The following is a 17,735-nucleotide window of genomic DNA, read 5'->3' as shown; positions in this document are numbered from 1 at the left end:
TATTGCATTAATTACAGATGCTGAACCATCCTTTCATCTGTGGAATAAATCCTACTTGATCATAAGATCTTCTTGAAGTATTGTTGACTTTTGATAATATTTGAAGACTTTGTATGTATGTTCATCAGAGATATTGGCCTGCTATTTTCATCACTTATAGTGTCCTTTTCTGGCTTTGGTATCCAGGTAATCTTGGCCTTGTAAAATGAGTTTGAAGTGTTCCATCCTCTATTTTTTTGGAAGAAGTTGAGAAGTGTTGTTAATAATTCTTCTTTAAATGTTTGGTAGAATTCACCAGTGAAGCCATCTGGTTCTGGACTTTTGTTAGGTTTTTGATTACTAATTTAATATCTTTATTAGTAATTGGTCTATTCAGATTTTCTATTCATGATTTGGTCCTGACAGGTTGTATTTTTAAAGAATGTATCCATTTCTTCTAGGTTCTCCAATTTATTGGCATGCAGTTGTTCATAGTAGGATCTTACAATCTCTTTTATTTTTGTGGTATCACTTGTAATGTCTCCTCTTTCTGATTTTATTTATTTTAGGCTTATATCTTCTTTGGTGAAACTGGCTAAGGTTTGTATATTTTGTCTTTTCAAAAAACCAGCTCTTTCATTGATCTTTCCTACTGTTGTTTTAGTCTCTATTTTATTTATTTCTGCTCTGATCTTTATTTCCTTCTACTAATTTTGGGCTTCATTTGCCCTTTTTCTAGTTCTTGAGGTATAAAGTTGGATCGTTTGAAATTTTCTTGTTTCTTAATGTAGGTATTTATCACTATGAACTTCCCTCTTAGAAATGATTTTGCTGCATACCATAAGTTTTGGTGTGTTGTATTTCCATTTTCACTTGTGTCAAGATTTAATTTTTTCATTTGATTTCTTCTTTGACACACTGGTTGTTCAGAAGCATGTTGTTTAATCTCTGTATACTTATGAATTTTCCAGTTTTCTTCTTGCAATTGATTTCTAATTTCATAACACTGTGGTCAGAAAAAGGACTTGATATGATTTCAATCTTCTTAACATTTATTAAGACTCCTTTTGTGGCCTAAGATACAATTTATTCTGGCAAATGTTCCCAATGTGCTTGAAAAGACTATGTATTCTTTTTCTTTTGGATGGAATGTTTTGTAAATGTCAGTTATGTTCATCTGGTCTAATGTGTCATTTAAATCCCATGTTGCTTTATTGATTTTTTTTTTTGTCTGATGAACTGTCCATTGATGAAAGTGGGATATTTTCCTACTATTTGTATTGTTTATTTCTCTCTTTATGTCTGCTAATATTTGCTTTATATATTTAAGTGCTCCTAAGTTGGGTGCCTAGATATTTAGAAATATATCCTCTTGTTGAATTGACCCCTTTACCATTATTTAATGACCTTCTCTGTCTCTTGTGATAATCCTTGATTTAAAGTCTTTTTTATTTGTCACAAGTATAGCCACCTAGCTTTCTTTTGTTTACCATTTGCATGAAATGAAATATCTTTTTCCACCCCTTTAGTCTCTATCTTATGTGTATTTAAAACGAAAGTGAGTCTCTTGTAGGCAGCATATACCTGTATCTTGTTTTTTTTTAACTCCATTCAGCCACTTTTTGTCTTTTGATTGAATAGTTTAGTCCATTTATATTTAGACTTACTATTGATAGGTATGTACTTATTGCCACTTTGTTAATTGTTTTCTGGCTGTTTTACAATTGCTTTGTTCCTTTCTTCTTTTGTTCTCTTCCATTGTGATTGGATGCTTTTCTGTAGTGGTGTGCTTAGATTCCTTTCTCTTTAATGTTATCTAGTATAGGTTTTTGTTTTGTGGCTACCATGAGGCTTATATAAAACATTAGTTATTTATTTCAGTTGCTTCAAACTTGATGTATTTCTTTGACATAGAACATTGTACCTCTGTATCCATGGATTCAACCAACCATAGAACCCTCAGATACAGAGGGCTGACTGTACTATGCCATTTTATATAAAGGACTTGGGCATCTGCAGATTTTGGTAACTGCAGGGAGTCCTAGAACTAATCCCCCTTGGATACCAAGGGATGACTATATTAGTTCTAGGTATAGAAACATATTTATAACAGTCTATTTTAAGTCCATAACAACTTAAGTTCAAATGCATTCTAAAACTGTACATTTTTACCCTCCCTCCCAAATTTGTGTTTTGATGCCACAATTTACATCTTTTTATCTTGTGTATCCACTAATAAATTATTTTAGCTATAGTTATTTTTACTATTTTTGTCTTTTAGCCTTCATACTAGATTTTTTAGTGATCAACCTACCTCCATTACAGCATTAAATTATTCTTAATGTTACTATATATTTACCTTTACCAGTGGGGTTTATACTTTTATATGTTTTCCTGTTACTAATTAACACTCTTTTGCTTCAAATTAAAGAAATACCTTTAATAATATTTGTAGGCTGGTCTAGTGGTGAAGAACTCTTTCTGCTTTCACTTGTCTGGAAGATTCTTTACCTCTACTTCAGTTCTGAAGGACAAATTTGCCAGGTAGAGGTTTCTTGGTTGGCATTTTTTTTTTTCTGTCAGCACTTTGAATTTATCATGCGACTCCATTATGGTCTACACATTATGGTCTTATGGGAAATTCCGTTGTATGTAACATGTTATCTTGCTCTTGTTGCTTTTAACATTCTTTCCTTGTCTTTAATTTTTGACAATTATGTATCTTGGTATAGATCTCTTCAGATTTATCTTATTTTGAACTTTCTGGGCTTCCTGGATCCAAATGTGTTTCCTTCCCCAGATTAGGGACGTTTTCAGCCATTATTTCTTCAAATAAGTTTCTTCCTTTTCTTTCTCTTTTCTCCATCTGGGATCCCTATAATATGAATCCTGGCCCACTTAATGTTGTCCTATAAGTCCCTTAAGTAATCTTCTTTTTTCATTCTTTTCTTCTCTGTATGAAATCCACTGTCCTGTCTTAGAGTTCATTGATCCTTTTTCTGCTTCATCTAGTCTATTGTTGAAGCCTTCTGTTAAATTTTACTGTGCAGTAATTGTATTCTTCAGGTCTGTGATTTCTGTTTGGTAGGTACTTGGATGTATTTTCTATCTCTTTGTTTAAATTCTCACTTCATTCAATGCATTGCACTTCTGAACTTGGTAAGCATCCTTATTACCATTACCATAGGTAAGTCATTTATCTTTGTTTCATTAAGGCCTGTTTCTGGAGTTTTATCTTTTTCTCTTGTTTGGATTATATTCCTGCTTCTTCCTTTTCTTTGACTCTCAGTGTTGGTTTTACAATATTCAAAACAGCCACCTCTTCTAGGCTTGATGGAGTGGCCTTCTATAGGAGGTGAACATTATCATTCAGCCTGGCAGGAGCTCTTGGTGGTCTCTCAATCCTTTGAGATTGTCCAAGCTCATTTTTGTTCTTAGTGGCTCCCAGTATTTGAGGGTATGCCAAGACCCATTTACGTGTGGGTATTTTCTCCTTCATCCAATCTTGAGAAGTCAATCAGCTAGTTTTGGACTTCTTTCAGAGGAAATTGCTCCATGTGTAGCTGTAGATTTGGTGTATCAGTTTAGAAGTCTCCTATGTTGTCATCTTGGGCCATAACTTGAAATAACAAATTATAACAATAAAATGCCAGTATATCTTGATTGATGCTGAAGAAGCAAACTGACATACTGAACCATATGTGTAATTGTTCACATCCAGTCCCACAATGAGTGGGAAGAAAGAGGTAAAAAACAAACAAACAAACAAACAAAAAAAACCCCACGATGTATGCTGAGGTAACCAAATAAGAAAGAAGTTTGTCTAAATATAGTCTCCAAAGAGATTAAATCTTGAGTTTCTATATTACTCATTTCTTAACAAAATCTTTTTATTCCTGACATTTGATACTGGTGTCTAAAAGATATATGCATGTGGGTAAAATCATCCTTCCCTCCCAGTATGAACAAATTTACCTAAACTTTGAAAAAGCTTATGAGTTTTTTGTTTTTAGGGCTATTCAACAATTAATTTGACTACTTCTTTATTAATGGGCATTAGGCTTTCAGTCTTTCACTATCTCAAAACAAACTTTAATGATCATAGTAATACTTCTTTGTAAACATGTGTGATTATATCTGTAGAATGAATTCTCAGAATTGAAATTGCTTGGCAAAAGAATATGCATTTTAAGGTGGCAGTTATAGCTCAGTGGTAAAGTGCATGCTTAGCATGCATGAGGGTGCTGGGTTCAATCCCCCATACCTCCGTTAAATTTTTTTTAAAAGTAAATAAATAAAAGAAAATGAATAAAAACAATTATCTACCCCCACCAAAAAAAGGAAAAAAAAATATGCATTTTAGACTTTGATTGCAAATGGTTTCCAAAACGGTTTAAGCAATTTACATTCCCACCAACAGTATATAAGAACTCTAGTCTCCTCATATCTTCACCAAAATTTTGCTTTGTACAATACTTTGATATTTGTTGATGGGAAAAATACTGTTTAATATTCATTTCTTTAATAATGAGTATTGGACACATTTTAATTTATTTTAAAGACGCATATTTCTTTCTCAGTGAACTCCCAGTACTTAACCTTTGTAAATTTTTCTAGTGTTTTCTTCCTTGTTTTTAATGTATGAGCACTTTGCACATTATAGAAACTAGTCTTATCTGTCAGATTGATTGCAGGCTGTCCTTTTTTACTCTATTTTTACATAATGAAGTTTATCAACCATTTGTTTGTTTTGGTTTTATATTGGTACTGAATTTTATGTTATCTTTAGCAAAGCCTTCTTTACTCCAAGAATATTGTAATATATATTTCTCATGTCTTTTTCTAGCATTTTTATGGTTTTTCTCTATACATTTATATTTTTTTTTATGGGAACTTACTTTGGTTTAAGGAGATTATTTTTCAGATGCCTAGGTTAGTCATCCCAACAACAATTGAATGACCTATCTTTATTTATTGAATGACCTACCTGACTTTCAAGCCTACTTATTTACAATGACAAAATTTCTGTATGCTTTTGGGTCTCTTTCTGTATTTCCTGTTTTGTTCTACTGATTCAACTTTTTTTATACATCTGTACCAAAACTGGTATGAGTAACAGTTATATAATTTGTTTTAAACTGTAAACTGTAATTTTATACTGTATTTAACTTATTTGTGCGGCTAGACCTCATTTATGACTCTTGTTTTTCAGAATTTCCTGCCTATATTACATGGTTACTTTTTCAGATGAATTTTTAAATCATCAGTTTTACTCTTCTGAAAAATCAGTTATTTTCAGTGGAATTATTTATTTCTAAAATATAAACTGTATACCAATTTCAAGTCTTCTTGTCCAAAAGCAACAAAGCAATGTATGTCTTATTAATTCAAGTCCTTTTAATGTTCCTTAATAGAGGTTAAAATCATTTTTACACAGATCCTTTGGATTCAAGTTTATTACTACATATTTTATCTTTTTGATAGCATTATAAATAAGTTTCCCCATTTTAAAGTTGACTTTTGTTTATTTGTAGCAAAGCCTTTTCTTCTGGGGTATGAATTTTGTAACCAGCCATATATTAAAAAGTCACTCTATTTTTTTATTAGTTTTTAAGTTGATTCTCTTGAGATTTCAGGTATAAAATTTTATCCCCTATAAATATAAAAACTTTAGTCACATTATTTTGAATACATATACATAATATATTTTCCCTTTACTTAACTGCATTGGCTAGCACTTAAAATGTAAACTAACAGTCCACAGATGGTAAACTGCTAGTTTTTGGATGTCTGAAAAAGTCATTGTTCCCCCTCATTCTTGGATAATTGATACTTATTTGTCAAGTACATTCCTCAGCAGAGGTTGAGGTTAATTGACATACAATAAACTGTACACATTTAAAACTGACAACCACTGATCTGTTGTTAATTTCACACTAAAAATAATACATCCATCACCTCCCCTCAGTTTCCTCATTTATACTTGTAATCCCTCTATGTTGCCTCTCCCCATTGGCCTCTACCCTCAACAACCACTCATGTACTTTCTGTTACTATACATTAATTTGCATTTCACAGAATTGTGTATTAGAGCAATCATACAGTTTTTACTTGATTTTTGTCTGGCTTCTTTCACTCACTGTGAATAGGTTGCAATTCCAACATGCTGTTGTGTGTATCAAGAGCTCATTTCTTTTCATTGCTGAGAAGTATTCCACTGTATGGATATGCCACAATTTGTTTAACTGTTTACCCATTGATGAATATTTGGATGTTTCCAGTCATCAGTTATCTTTTAGAGATTTACAAACCAAGTATTTTTTACTTACCCATGTATTTACCATTTCCATTGTTCTCCATTTCTGTGTAGATCTAGATTTCCTTTTGGTATTTTCCTTTTTCCTGAAGGGCTTCCTATAATGTTTCTTGTAGTGCTGATTTTCTAATACTGGATTCTTTAAGCTTTTGTGTCTGTGAAATATCTATTTTACCTTCATTTTTTAATGATACTTTGTCAAGTATAGAATTGTAGATTGACAATTTCTTTCAGTACTTTGAAAATGTTCTTCCACTGTCTGTTAGTTCATATAATTTGAGAAGTCTGCTGTTATTCTTCTATATTTGTTCCTCTATGTGTTTATACATACATATGTATATACATATATATATATACACACACACATTTTGTTGCTGTTGTTGGCTTTTTTTTTTTTTTTTTTACAAATTTTGATTATGACGTGCTTTGGTGTAATTTTCTTCATGTTTCTTATACTTGAAGTTCATAGTTCATTAACCTTCTTTGATCTGTGGATTTACATGTTCATCAAATTAGAAAGATTGTTGGCATTACTTTTTCAAACATTTTTCTGTCCCATCATCTCTATCCTTTCCTGGGACTCCTATTGTATGTTTATTAAGCAGCTTGAAGTTGGACAATAGCTGACTCATTCTCTGTTCACTGATTCTGGTTTTTTCCTCTGTTTCATTTTGAGTGGTACATCTTTGAGTTCAGTAATTTTTCTTTTTCAGTGTCAATTCTGTTGTTCATCCCATCTGGTGTATATTTTACTTCTAGAAGTTTAACTCAGATCTTTTTTATATTTCCCATGTCTCTTAACATACTGGTGCTTTCTTCTATCTCCTTGAATATATGAAATACAAATCTTCTTCGAGTTATGAGATTACATCCTGATAAACCCATTGTAAATTGAAAATATCCTAAGTCAAAAATGAATTTAATACACCTAGCCTGTCAAACATCATAGCTTAGCCTAGCCTACATTTAAGATGTTCAGAACACTTACTAGCCTACAGTTGAGCAAAATTATTTTACACAAAGCCTTTTATAACAATTTATAAATTTATTTATTGAATACTGTACTTATGGTGGAAAATAGAATGTTTGTATGGGTACAGAATGATTTGAAGTGTATCAGTTGTTAACCCTCATGATCATGTGGTTGACTGGGAGCTGTGGCCCAATGCTGCTACCTAGCATCTTGAGAGATGATTGTACTACACATTGCTAGCTTGGGAAAAGATCAAGATTCAAAATTTGAAGTATGGTTTCTACTGAATGTGCATTGCTTTTGCACCATCATAGAGTTGAAAAATTGTAAGTTGAATCACTAAGTCAAGGACTATCCGTATATTTACAATAGCTGACTTAATGTTCTTGTCCACTGATTTTATTCTATGTGTCATTTCTAGGTCAGTTTATATTGGTATTTTCTCTTTATCAGGAATTGTATTTTCCTATTGACATAGTATCATTGCCTGGATGCCAGACATTGTAAATTTTTTGTTATTAGCTGCTATTTGTTTTCTATTATTTAGATACTGAGTTTTGTATTCCATGGCACAATAACATTTTTTTTTAGAAACAGTAAAGTCTTTTGCTTTTTATTCTGAAATAAATATATAACCACACCAAGTTGCCAAAAATTATACAGGATAGTAGTATAGCTTGTGGATAAGTGTAATGAATGGAAGTAGTAATATAAGGAATGAGGAGGAGATATTAGGAATGCTTTGTTAATATAAGATACTTGCACTATCCATGAAACAGTATAGTGTTACTTAAAAGTGGACTTGTATCAGTAGTAAATGTATATTGCAAACTCTAGGGTATCTGCTAAAAAAAAAAAGTAAAAAAGAGAAGTATAATTAAGAAAGGAAGGGGAAAGGAATCATATAAGATGCCCAGTTCAAACCACAAAAGGAAGAAATAAGTGGAAGAAAAATACAGGAACAAAGAACAAGGGCAATGAATAGAAAATAACTATGGTAGACATTAATCCAACTATATAATCACTTTAAATGTCAATTGTCTAAATACATTAGTTAAAAGACAGACTGTCAAAGTGATTCAAAAAACAAGACCAATATGTAGGTGACAAGAAATTTAAATACAAATGAATATATAGATGAAAAGTAAAGAGATGGAGAAAGATATACCGTGCTAACATTAATAAAATATATATATATATATATATTTACAGCCAGTTGCTTTAGGATGGTGAGGAACGTTGTTAGTCCAGTGAACCCCATAAGCATTGGCCCACTGCCATACTTCATTTGCTGTGAAATGAGTTCTGTGATGAAAAGCAGTGCTGTGTGGGATATCATAATAATGGATAAAGCATTCTGTAAGTCGATAGATAATATATTTGGCAGAAGCATTCCATGCAGGAAATGTAGATCCATATCCTGAGTGTCTATTCCAGTAAGGACAACATAGTGTTCCTTCCATGATGAAAGTGGTTCAGTGCAATCAACCTGCCACCAAGTAACTGATCACCTGAGAAATGGTGCTATATTGGAAACAGCATTGATTTTTGCTCTTGTCATACTGGGCACTTAACAGTGGCTGTAGCCAAGTTGGCTTTGGTGAACGGAAGTCCATGTTGCTGAGCCCATGCATAACCCGCACCCCTGCCACCACGGCTACTTGTTCATGAGCCCGTTTAGCAATGACAGGGGTAGCTGGGAAATAATCTGACTGCTATCCATAGAATGGGTCATACTATCTATTTGAGTGTTAAAATTCTCCTCTGCTGAGGTCTCCCTTTTGTGAGCATTCATATAGGACAAAAACTTTTGTATATACTAGCAACAGAATTTGAAATTCAAAGCAATAACATTTACATTAGTACCCTCAAAAATAACATACTTATAGATCCAAAAAAGTATGTGCAAGATCTACATGAGGAAAACTACAAAACTACCCCCCCCCCAAAATCCTTACAGATAGAGGAAACTGAAAAACAAGTGGAGAGAGATTCCATGTTCATGGATAGGAGAACTCAATATTGTCAAGACATCATTTCTTCCCAACTTGATCTACAGATTCAACACAATCCCAATAAAAATTTCAGCAAGTTATTTCATGGATGTTGACAAACATTCTGAAGTTTAGATGGAGAGGCAAAAGGCCCAGAATAACCAATACGATACTGAAGGAGGGGAACAAAGTCATAGGACTGATGCCATCTGACTTCAAGACTGACTTTAAACCTAAAGTGGTGAAGACAGAATATTATTGGTGGAAAAAAATAAATACATCATTGCAACAGAATAGAGAGCCTAGAAATAGATCCACACAAATACAGTCAACTGATCTTTGATAAAGAAGCAAAACCAATACAATGGAGAAAAGATAGTCTTCTCAAAAAATGGTACTACAACAACTGGACATGTACATATACAAAAAACAAATCTAGACACAGACTTAACACACTTCACAAAAATTAATTCAAAATGGATCATAGTCCTAAATGTTAAACACAAAACTATATAAAGCTCCTAGAAGAAAATACAGAAGAAAATGTAAATAACTGTAGGTTTGGTGACTTTTTAGATACAACACCAAAGGCACAATCCATAAAAGAAAAAAATTGGTAAATTTGAATTCATTAAAATGAAAAACTGCTTTGTAAAAGACACTATCAAGAGAATGAGAAGACAAGCCACAGACTAGAAGAAAATAGTTGCAAAAGATACATCTGATAAAGAACTATTAACCAAAATACACAAAACCTGAGTAAAAAATGGGCAAACGATCTGAACAGATACCAAACTAAAGAAGACAGATGGCAAGTAAGCATATGAAAATATTTAAAATCTCAAATTAAAACAAGAATGAGAAGCCACTACACACCTATTAGAATGGTGAAAATCCAAAACACTGTCAACACTAAATGCTAGCAATTGGACGTGGAACAACAAAAACTTTCATTCATTGATTGTAGGAATATAGTTTGTTTCTTAAAAAACTAAACATACTTAAATTACCATATGATTCAGGAATCATGCTCCTTGGAATTTACCAAAAGAAGTTGCAAATTTATGTCCACACAAAAACCTGAATGGATAAACTGTGGTACGTCCAGACAATGGAATGTTACTCAGTGCTAAAAAGGAATAAGCTATGAAGCTATGAAAAAAACATAGAGGAAACCTAAATGCATATTACTAAATGAACTCAATCTGAAAAGACTACATACTGTGTGATTCCAAATGTATGACATTCTTGAAAAGGCAAGACTATGGAGACAGTAGAAAGATTTGTGGTTGCTAGGAATTAAGGGGAAAGAGGTGATGAATAGGCTGACACAGATTTTTAGAACAATGAAACTATTCTATATTACATTAAAATGTATTGTATAATGGAATGTATTCATCATTATATACACGTTAAAACATCAAGTATGAGTCCCAATGTAAACTATGCATTTGGGATAATGGTGATGTATTAATACATGTTCATTAGTTATAACAAATGCACCACTCTGATGGAGGATGTTAATAAGTGGGAGAGGCTGAGTGTGTGGGGGGTAGGCAAGGGGAATATGCAATATTTAAAATTACTTTAAAACATAAAGTATATTAAAATATAAAAAGGTAACCCTCATACACTGTTGGCAGGAATGTAAATTGGTGTAGCCACTGTGGAAAACAGTATAAAGGTTTCTCAAACTAAGAATAGAACCACCATATGACCCAGAAGTTCCACTCCTGGGTATATATCCAAAAAACCAAAAACACTAATTCAAAGAGATACATGTACCCCAAAGTTCATAGCAACATTATTTACAATTACCAAGATGTGGATGCAACCTAAGTGTCCATCAACAGATGAATGGATAAGGAAGATGTGTATAAAAAATGTCTGTCTGTCTATGTCTACCTATGTCTATGTCTATCTATCTACACACACACACACACACACACACACACACAATGGAATACTACTCAGCCATAAAAAGAACGAAATTTTGCCATCTGCAACAATATGGATGGTCTTGGAGGGCGTTATGCTAAGTGAAGTAAGTCAAACAGAGAAAGACAAATATTGTATGATACCACTTATATGTGGAATCTAAAAAATTACAACAAATTAGTGAATATAATAACAAGGAAGTGGACTCACAAAGAACAAATTAGTGGTTACCAGTGGAGGGTGGGCAATACGGGGGTAGGGGACTGGGAGGTACAAACTGCTGGGTGTAGGGTAGGCTACAAGGATATACTGTACACAGGAATATAACCAATATTTTATAATAACTGTAAATGGAGTATAACCTTTAAAACCTGCATAAAAATAAAAAAAATATACATTAAAGTATAGAGGGAGGTCCCATGTACTCTTTACCCATTTCCCCATCACTAATATCTTTTTATATAGTTAAAATCAGAACAAGATGACATTGGTACAATTCACAGAACTTACTCAGATTTTATCACTTTTAGATGAATTCATTTGTGTATTTATGTGTATGTATGTATAGGTCTATGTAATTCTGTCACATGTGTAGATTTGGGTAACTACCACTATAATCAAACTTCAAAACTGTTCCATCACCAATAGGGTCTCCTGTGTTACTCCATTATAGTCACATTACTCCTTTCCTCACCCATTGCTAAATTTTGGCGAACGCTAATCAGTTCTCCAGCTCTATTTTATTATTTCAAGTTTGCTATATAAATTGATTCATATAGTATTTAACCTTTTAAGATCAGCTCTTTTCACTTAGCACAGTTCTCTTGAGATCCATACAATTTGTGAATCTTAATAGTTTGTTCTTTTTTACTGCTGAATAGTATTTCACGGTATAATATGCCACATTTTGTTTAACTATTCACCTGCTGAAGGACATCTGGATTTTTTTTTTTTTTTTTGGTTTTTATAATTAATGCTGCTAGGAGCTCTGTATACAGATTTTTGAGTAAAGTTCAGTTTTCATTCTCTAGGTACCTAGGAGTGGGGTTGTTAGATAATATGGTAATTGTATTTTAACTTTCCAAGAAAATGCTGATCTGTTTTCTACAATGGTTTTACCATTTTGCTTTTCTACCAGTAGAGTATGAGAGTTCCAGTTGATCTGTGTTATCTTTATCATCACCTAGTTTTGCTAGTATTTTTATTTATTTATTTTTAAATTTAAATTTAGTCAGTTTACAATGTGTTAATTTCTGGTATACAGCACAGGGATTCAGTTAAACATATATATATTATATCTTTTTATATTCTTTTCATTATAGGCTATCACAAGGTATTGAATATGGTTCCCTGCGCTATACAGTAGAATCTTGCTGTTTATCTATTTTGAATACAGTAGTTAGTGTCTGTAAATCCTGAACTCCCAATTTAACCCTCCACCCCTACTCCCACCCTGGTAACCACAAGTTTGTTATCTATGTCTGTGACCCTGTTTCTGTTTTGCAAATAAGTTCATGTCTCATTTTTTTCTCAAGATTTCACATATAAGTGAGAACATACGGTATTTTTCTTTTTCTTTCTGGAGTACTTCACTTAGTATGACAATCTCCAGGTGTATCCATGTTGCTGCGAATGGTATCATTTTATTTTTTATGGCTGAGTAATATTCCATTGTGTATATTTACATATATACACCACAACTTCTTTATCCAGTCATCTGTTGGTGGGTATTTAGGTGGCTTCCATGTCTTGGCTATTGTAAATCATATTGCTATCAACATTGGGGTGCATGTATAGTTTTGAATTGGAGTATCCTCTGGATATATGCCCAGGAGTGGGATTGCTGGATCTATTGGTAACTCTATTTTTAGACTGTTAAGTAATCTCCATACTGTCTTCCATAATGGCTGCACCAAACTACATTCCCACCAATAGTGTAGAAGGGTTTCCTTTTCTCTACACCCTCTCTGGCATTTATCATTTCTGGAATTATTAATGATGGCCATTTGACTGGTGTGAGGTGATAACCTCACTGTAGTTTGGATTTGCATTTCTCTGATAATTACTGATATTGAGCATTTTTTTCATGTGCTTATTGGCCATCTGTATGTCTTCACTGGAGAAATGTTTGTTTAGGTCTTCTGCCCATTTTGTGATTGGCTTGTTTATTTTGTTGTTGAGTTGTATGAGCTGTTTGTATATTCTGGAAATTAAGCCCTTATCTGTCACATCGTTTGCAAGTATTTTCTCCCATTCTGTAGGTTGTCTTTTCATATTGTTTATGATTTTCTTTGCTGCACAAAACCCAGTATTTTTAATTTTAGTAGTCTAATGGGTATTTAGTGTTCAAATTTACATTCCTCTAGTGGCTAATGAACAGTATGTTTTCATGTGCTTATTTACCATTTGTATATTCTCTTTGGTAAAGACTCTTTTCAAGTAGTTTGCCCATCTTTTAACATAAATGTTTCATTTGGAATAATTAGAGATTGAGAGGAAAGTAGCAAAGATAATACATAAATTTTTTATATTCTCCTTTCCTAGTGCATTATTATTAACTGAATTCTATACTTACTTCATATTTCACCAGTGTAAAAAAATATTTTTCTTACAGTTTTTATTGTGGTGAAATGTATATATAACCACTCAAAAATGTACCATCTAGTGGCATTTAGTACATTCACAATGTTGTGCAACAATTACCACTATATAGCTCCAAAGCATCTTCATCACCACAAAAAAATAACACTGACCCATTTAGTAGTCACTGCCCATTCTACTCTTCCCTAGCCACTGGTGACCATTAATCTTCTGTTTCTAGGGATTTACTTATTCTGGATATTTCATATAAGTGGAATATCATACAATATGTGGCCTTTTATGCCTGGCTTCTTTCACTTCATGTAATGTTTTTGAGGTTCATCAATTTTATAGCACGTGTCAGTACTCTGTTTTTAAAATAAAACATTTCAGAATTGTAGTAAAATATATACAAAATTGGTTAAAATGGTAATTTAAGCATACAGCTCAGTGGTATCAAGGCCATTTGTATTGTGCAACCATCACCACCAGCTATCTCCAGAACCCTTTTCACCTTGTAAAAATGATACACATTACCCATTAAACAATAATTCCTCATATCCCCCTCCCCCAGTGCCTGGCAACCACCATTCTACTTTCCTTCCCTAAAAATTCGACTACTCTGGGTACCTCATATAATTGGAATCATACCACTTGTGTCTTTTTGTGACTGGCTTATTTTACTTAGCATAATATCCTCAAGGTTCATCCATGTTGTAGCATATGTCAAAATTTCTTTCCTTTTTAAGGCTGAACACATTGCATTGTATATTGCACACACGTTTTACTTATCCACTGATTTACTGATGGCCTGTAGATTGGGTTGCTTCTACATTTTAGCTATTGTCAATAATGTTGCTATAAAGGTGTGTTTACAAATGATCTCTTTAGGACTCTATTTTTAATTCTTTTGTGTATATATCAAGAAGTGGATTTGCTGGTCATATGATAATTTCCATTTTTATTTTTCTGAGGAGCTACCATAGCAGCTGTGCCATTTCACATTCCCACCAACAATGCACAAGAGTTCTAATTTCTCCTCATCCTTGCCAACACATTTTCTTTCTTTTTTTTTTTTTGATGGAAGTCATCACCTATTGGGTGTGATGTCATATCACACTATGGTTTTGATCTGCATTTTCCTAATGATTAGTGATTTTGAAGATCTTTTCATGTGCTTATTGGCTATTTGTGTATCTTCTTTTGAGAAATGGCAATATAACTTCCCATTTTTAAATTGAGTTGGTTTGGAACTCCAGGAGTTCTCTGTATATTCTGGATAGTAGATGCTTATCAAATATATAAACACAACTGATTTCTGTGTGTCTATTTTCTACCCTGCAACTTTACTAAATTCATTTATTAGTTCTAGTTGTTCTTCTGTGGATTCTTTGGGATTTTCTGTCTAGAGGACTGTGCCATCTGTTAATAGGGATAGTTTTACTTCTTTTCCAATTTAGATGCTTTTTATTTCTATTTTCTTGCCTAGTATTTCTGGCTAGAACTTCCAGGACAAAATAGAAGTAGTAAAAACAGGCATCCTTGTCTTGTTCTAGATCTTAACGAGGCAAGTTTTCAGTCTTTCTTCCTTGAGTAGGATGGCTATGGGGATTTTTTGTTTTTTGTTTTTAAATAAATGTGCTTTATCAGTTTGAGGAAGTTCTCTGCTATTTCTAGTTTTTTTAAAAAAAAAATTTTATCATAAAAGAGTATTCAATTTCTTCAAGTGTTTTTTTCTGCACCAATTGAGATGATCATGTGTGGGATTTTTTTCCCTTCAATCTGTTAGTGTGGTTTTTACATTTTTAACTTTCTTCTGTTGGACCACCCTTGTATTTCTGAGATAAATCCCACTTGATCATGGTATATAATCCTTTCAATATGCTATTGGATTCTGTTTGCTAATACTTTGTTGAGACTATTTGCATGTATATTCATAAGGAATGTTTGTCTCTCATTTTATTTTCTTGTGGTCTTTGTCTAGCTTTGAAATCAGGGTAATGCTGGTGTTACAGAATGAGTTAGGAAATGTTCCTTCTTATTCTATTTTTTGGAAGAGTTAAATATTTGGTAGAGTTCACCAGTGAAGCCATCTTATCCTGGACGTTGATTTGTCAGGAGGTTTTTGTGATATATGCTGGAAGCCTTTTTCTTGTAAGTAAAGTAATTCACTTTTTATGTCTATTGACATGTGAGACATTTCATCATAGTTCTGTAATTTTAAAAAACCACATTTAGTATTTTTACTTAATTTTCTGGGAGACAATTTACTTACTACCCCTCTCCCCTTCTTAAGTTAATGTGCCAATTTCCTGTAATGAACTGCTTAAAAAGAAGCCTTGGTCTAGAATGGAGTGAAATAGGCAAAAAAAAACAAACATATAAATACATAGATAAAAATTTTTAAAGACTGCTGTTTAAAAATCCAACATTTTCACCAATTATATTCAAACAGAACACACAAATGATATTGGCATGATATGTGTTTTTAGTGTTTCCTTGTGGTTGGCTTTCCTCACCATCTTGCAAGTAACAGAGCTACAATCAGTTGTAGTTTGTCATGCTAGATCACAGAGGTTCACTCAGTTTCATATTAGTTGAAGGCCCTGGATGAGACTATAAGGTCTTGGAATTCCAAATTGCAAGACTCTATTGATTCCTATAGGGCAAAATTCTGATAATTTTGCTTGTCCACCTCATAATTAGGTACCTGAGTGATACTACTCTGGTGCAGCATCTCTGAAGCTGTAATGCAGTCCTTGATTGTGACTCTGTTGTCCATGTTGTGGAAGTGTTCTATGGCTAACATGTTGTGCTGGATGCTATGTTTTGGAATTTCTAATTTGGAGAATAAAGTCAAGCTATAAAGGTCATCTTAGTTAAAGAGCACTGGGTACATTCACAGCCAGCAGCTACAAAACTGTTCTCTGAGACAAATAATACACTCAGGAGTGGCAGGAACTCTGGTTTCAGATTGAAACTTGAACAATATTTGAGACATAAGCAGTAGACATGTGCTGTAATGGCTGACCCAGGGCAGACAGCTCCCACTGGCAGGGAAGTTGAACCTGGGACTCAGCCTCCAGTGCCACCAGACTCTGACATCAGTTAACCAAAATGCATCTTGATGCCCTATGGCATACTGGTTGGCTTTTCATCAACTTTTTTATTGTATGCAGAAGCACTCTGCTTTTTAAGTCACATGATCCTGCTGTCAGCAAAACACTGTTGAGATCCCAATCCAAACTAAGGACAATTGAATGAATTGGCTTTTTAGTGTGCTTGCTTACCCACTTGACATTTTTATACTCAAGTAACAAATTATTCTTCAGTGTCCACAGCAAATTTGTTCTTCAGAGAGGACCACTTCACAAAAGTGGCTGCATGATTAATTTTCAAAGTCACCAGGGATAGCTTCCAGACACCATCCTTCTGACTCCTGCAAAGGACAATGTGGTCATGCTTGAGAGCCCTATCAATACCTGTGATGCCTCTACTGTGCTCCTGGAGTTCATGTGGTTTCACCCATTGGCCCCCATTCCTCTTATAGATGTGAACTTTGCAGTTATTGCTGCTAAAGGCAACCTGAGTATGATCCCTGTTTTAGGCATGACAGATGATTGGCTCTCGTAAAAACTGTTGCAGAAAAATATTTTTGGTGTCTTTAAAGGTTAGGAAACAGGGGTCAGGACAGTCCTGACAGGCTCAGAGCGGAGAATTTGAAGACTAGTCAATCAACATGAACAGGGTTTGTTCCATTCTGCATCTTTTATGAAGGTTATTTCTTCCTCCTCTTCCACTTCCTTCTCTGTTTTCTATAGTTCCTATCACTAATATGGTCTGTATATTTTTTTTTAATATGTATTGTCCTTTGCCTGATTTTTGAAGTTTTGGGGTATTAATTTTTTTTAGTGGTTACTTTGAAGATATATTCTTAATTCTTCTTGAATTGCTA

At 33.4% G+C, this 17,735-nt stretch overlaps 1 protein-coding gene and 1 pseudogene across 3 annotated transcripts in view; both read right to left on the bottom strand.

The window, feature by feature from the left end:
• The window catches only part of STXBP5L (syntaxin binding protein 5L), a 290,135-nt gene that overhangs the window by 32,497 nt on the left and 239,903 nt on the right, over window positions 1-17,735 (bottom strand). The gene's annotated exons all lie outside the window — the stretch shown is intronic.
• LOC105081647 (actin-related protein 2/3 complex subunit 1A pseudogene) lies at window positions 11,385-17,391 on the bottom strand (annotated as a pseudogene).

Source organism: Camelus bactrianus, chromosome 1 (genome assembly GCF_048773025.1).
Source record: "Camelus bactrianus isolate YW-2024 breed Bactrian camel chromosome 1, ASM4877302v1, whole genome shotgun sequence".
Classification (NCBI taxonomy): domain Eukaryota; kingdom Metazoa; phylum Chordata; class Mammalia; order Artiodactyla; family Camelidae; genus Camelus; species Camelus bactrianus.
The sequence above is the reverse complement of the archived record's forward strand: the minus strand, read 5'-3'. Positions and strand labels throughout refer to the sequence as shown.